Genomic DNA, 5,376 nt, shown 5'->3' on the forward strand with positions numbered 1-5,376 from the left:
TTCTCTGTATTTATACTGGTACGCCGCCTCGAGAATCAGTTATCGCCGTCGCCTCTTCTGGAGAGAGGACAGCCGTCGGATCTCGCTGAACTGGAAGGATCCGACGGCTGAGAATCGTCCTCTGATCTCAGCGTTATCCTTCTGGTTAAATTTTTTTAAAATTTTATTTATGGTTTTATTACGGGAACAAAGAGAGAGCGAGAGAGAGAGGAAGAGATCGACACTAGTAGGCTTTAACATTTTGGACCGGGGACCGGTCGGACCGGCCCGAACCGAGACGGAAACAAGACCGGACCGGAACTGGACCGAACTTCAAGTAAGGTTTAGGGCCATGCCAAAAAATCAGGCCGGACCGGACCCTGTCCCACGCACTACCCATCGCCCTCCCCGTTGCCCTTCACATCACCCGCCCCAAGTGCTCATCGTCGCTGCTCTGCGCGCACAATGCCTCTGCCACCCCCAGTACCGGACCGGACCGGGACCGAACAAGACCGGACTGGAACCGGACCGAACTTCAGGTATGGTTTAGGTCCATGCCAGAAAAACCGGACCGAACCGGGACTGTCAAACCCTAGATACTAGTATAGTGCACGATCGTCCGGGAGGGGGAAGCAGGACGAGACTAACATTTTCCCATCCCTCGTCCCAATTTTTAGAGGTTCGTCCAAATCGTCTGGACTATATAGTCTGTCCCATCCCACCGGGACGGAGAAAACTACCCTTAATCACACTCACCTTCCCTCGGCTTTCCCTTTCAGGATCTCGTTTCCTGTGCGGCTCCCTCTCGGCCTGCGGTCTCTGCCTCTCGCCTCACTCTCAGCTCTCACTCGGCCTCTGCTCTCGGATTCTTCGCTCCCTCTTGGCTCCCCCTCGTCTCCCTCAGCTTTCCCTCTCCAGCTATCAACTAAATAATTAATCTATTAATTACTAAAACTAATTAATTAACACTACAAAATTGTCATAAATAAAATGGATTTTCCATCCATTTTAAACAATCGTCTGCCATCCATCACCATGGACGTGACAGTTTTCTCATCTCGTCACAAGAAAGGGTTCCCCTCTAGAGACCGGTAGACAATTCTGTCCTTTCATAGGTCCACTCTCCTAGACTGGATGATTTTTTTTATCAGAGGACGAAACAATTGTCTCGTCTGCGTTTATGCACTAAAGATAAAAAGATTTCTGGACTGATGATGGGTATGAATGAGTTTTTTTCCTTATTTTTTATACATTGTTGTCCACACTAGTGGACGGATGACGGATGATGAGTGGTTATGAGTTTTTTTCTAATTTGTTGTTCATCATCGTCTACCCTAGTGGATGAGTGACGGGTAATAATGAATTTTTTCTAACTCATTATATGTCATCCTTGTTGGATTTTAGAGGCCTATATCTGAATGAAGATTTCAAAACGATTCACAACGGAAGACTTTAGCGAAATCGAACGGCATCATTAAAAATATTAAATGAAGTACTTGTGCACAGATCACAATCGTAATTTCTTTGATTCCTCGAACGATTCTCATGGAGCTACTCATGTGAGCAGCCTCTATAAGTATCCACACAGTCCTCGGCATGTCGGATCTCCTCCTTCTTGTTGATGAACCCCTTTCACGCTCTGTCGTTGTCGTTACGTTGTCCCGATTGCATCAAATGTGGCATCGGAAATGTGTGGGGAAGGGAGAAGAAGGGGAAGGCCCCTGAACAAGTTTGGCATGGATGAATTTCACTCAGGGCCTTTCTTTATTTATAATAAGTGGGTATTTTTCACAAAAACCCTCAAAACATAAGTTTATCTTCGAACGCCCAAAAAACCTTTTGTGTGTAACCCTCTAGGCCCATGTATTAGTCTAATTAACGACTCGAGCATCCCAATAACCTTTATTTGCCTTATAAATTAATTAACTATATCATCATATAGATTAATTAACGTTGGATTGATTTAACCCAATCGATAGGTTAAGTCTCCAACACGTGGCGTGCCAAGCTACACCTTGTACTCTAGAAGATACAAAAGAGTGTGTATCAACTCACTCACAGAACCTGTTCATCATCGGTTACTGTGTACATATAGTCCCTCATCCACTTGACACTAGTAGGACAACTTAGGGTATGGTCAACTGTCAAACCCTAATCAGTCATCCGAGTTAGTACTGATGCATTCAAAAATCATCGTAGAACTCTTCTCCGACATTTCACTGCCTTGGCCAAGGACTTCATCGCATCATCTTCCTTGAGCTGTCACCTCTTATACCGATGGTGAACGATCCCATCTTGATCATTCAATCCTCTTTGTGAACTTATTGATGCACCCGAACTAAGATTATTTAGAATCTCATGATTAGGGACACATATGTCATAGTCCAAGTACAATTGTTTGTCCATAAGACATCGTTGGTGTCTCAAGTCTAAGGACTACTTGCACAACTGTTACGTGAATTAACCTGATTAAACGTTCAGTATAATTTTATTCAGGGATACATACGAATCAGTTCAGTATAATCTTTCCACTAAAGAGCACCCACTATCTATCATTAATGTCTCCATATTAATGGCTACGAGAACGGTCATACTCATCATATGAGTGAGGCTAGATAGTGTTATTTTATCTAGATACTTTGAAGTACTTCTTGAGTATCCTTCGAATATGAATATATAGAACACATGCTTAAAGACTACTGATCTTTGTATTACGATCTCATCATAATTCACTATATCAGATCAAGTATTCATGGACTTCATTATAAGCATCACATGTACACTATAATAAATATGTTCTATTAATGAACATGGAACAAGATATGGAATGTGTGATTGGCTTGTCGGCCACATATATTTCCATCAATCCTCTACACTAGTGGACAGATGACAGGTATTAAGGATTATTTTTGTTCTTATTTGCTATCCCTGATCGTCTACACCGTGGACAAATGACAAGTAGTAACGAGTTTTTTTCTAATTCATTATCCGTCATCTTCTACACGTGGAAGGATGGAAGATGATAGGTAGTCGCAAGTTTTTTCCACGTGGAAGGATTTGTTATATATCACCTACATCATGGACATATGGTAGATAACGTGTAGTAATGAGTTATTTTCTTATTTTTATGTACACCGTTGAACGGATGGGGGATGATGGGTAGTGATGAGTTTTTTTCTTATTTGTTAACATCATTGTCTACACTAGTGGAAGGATGACGAATGACGAGTAGTAATGAGTGTTTTTTTCTAATTTGTTATGCACCGTCCTCTACACTGGTGGACGGATTACTGGACAAAGACATTTCAATCATTTGTCATCAGACATTTCTTGTACTTCTTCATGGACGAACAACTGAACGTGACTGATGACAAAGTGGTGAAGATGACAAAATATGGACAGATGATGGTCAAGGCAAATGTGGACGACTGAGTGGATGAATGAACTGACAAACGTTCAGTTCCATTATGCCCATCCAAACCATAATTTTTCATTCCCCTTCCATCCCTAAGAGATAATGTCACACGGTCAAATCTCGAGCTAGGCCTCTTGCTCAGAATTGGCGTGTGTCGGCCTCAATGTTCAGGGCAAAACACTGAGCAGCCTTGATCTCTTGCAGCGGAAGCTTTGCAAATGCTTAAGATCGCATAGAAGGGGTTAGAGGAGATGGTGGGGACGCAGCCCCGTCAGGGAATAGGGTCATTGCATTAATATCATAAAATAGTGCATCATTGTTGGGATCGTCACATGGGGGAAGGTGATACAATGAACGGGACGAGGTGCCTTGCGCTAAGGTAGTGTCGCCGCACCGCCTCAGGTTTGTCGCTCCGCACGAGCACGCCTGCTCTGCTGCTACACAAATGCGTCGGGCCGGGCGACGCGTGCCTGTTGGGGTGGCAATCACACACGCCACCCCTGCCTTGATAATCACACACGCCACCAGCACCCGTGTCAACACCCTCGCGCGTAGTCTGCACAACGCCGCCCGCATTCAACGCCCCAAGCTAAGCGCTGCACGCCCAGCACTACCTGCGGGAGCGCTACGCACCCTTTATGTCGTCTTGGAGCTCTCCATGCACCACATGCCTTAGTCTCCTGGCAGGATGTCTCTCAGCCCCGCGCCCCGCACACGCAATGCGCACGCTACCCTCGCAGCTGCTGCACGGCACCCCGCACAACTCTACGCACTGCACCCGCGCCACGCCGCCCGGCTCGCACGTCTCGCACCTGCACGCGGTGCTTCTTGCTCCCACACAGCGCTTGGCGCTTGTGCGTAGCGTTGGCGCCCGTGTGTGGTGCTTGGTGTTGGCGCACATCGTTTGGCGCGCGCACACACCTATCAGCCTGCGCGCCCAGCACGCGCGGACTGTACCTGATCCGTCCCGCCTCGGGCGTGGACGGGCACGTGCACTGTCTGTAGTGTATCACCTCATACAGGGGCAATGGCCTGAAAGATCATGTATTTGAGTACCGCTACCCATAATGACTCAGTCCTTTAATGTAGTGAGCCAAAAATGCGACACGCCCTCCCAATCAGCACACAGGCCTCTGGGCAGGGAATGCCACCTAGTTAGGGGCCTAACAGAGAGAGAGAGAGAGAGATAGAAAGGCGCTATTGGAGCACTTGTACTTTTGGAGAATTCAGTCAATGAAGGACTGAAAGAACAGACTATGGTAGGAGTCACGTCAAGGGGAGAAAGATGTAAAACAAGAAATCAATGTTGGATTTGAAAGGCCTGAGCCTATGGGATCAATCGTTTTAGAGAGATAAGGATGGAAAAGATAACGGCAATGTTGGAACTGAGAGGCCTGAGCATGTAGCAACAAACATGTTAGGCAGCCGAATTGAGAAAAGGAATAATTTTTGGATTGAAAGCCTTCATGATAACATACAAACTATTGGATTATTTCTATGAAATATATAACTTCAATGCATGAAAATAATTATAATATGTGTTATTAAGCTAAAAATGATAAATTTTACTTTTAGATTGACATTCTGATTTTTTTGGATTTTATGGTATTTTTAAGAATTTTTCCAACATCATATCTTAAGGAAATTATTTTCTGACTCATAATATATACTTTTATGAATTGTTTGACATTATATCCATGGAGATTTGAATTTTTAAAGTCAATAAATATATATTTATATATTATATTTTATGACGTAATATTCATTTTATAATTATTTATTGATATATTGTTCATAAAATTGCATCTCCCACGAGTTGCCATTCAATTTGATCGAATGAAGATAGATCAAAGGCTTTGGCATTCATTGCAAAATAGTGCAATTTTTGCATTGTGAATCGCGATGCCATAATGCCCTAATCATTGACTTACAATGACAAGCATTTTATTTTTTCATTCGTCGGGGCAACATGGACCAAGAGA

The sequence above is a fragment of the Wolffia australiana genome, chromosome 9, assembly GCF_029677425.1.
Source record: "Wolffia australiana isolate 7733 chromosome 9, ASM2967742v1".
In the NCBI taxonomy this organism is placed as follows: Eukaryota; Viridiplantae; Streptophyta; class Magnoliopsida; order Alismatales; family Araceae; genus Wolffia; species Wolffia australiana.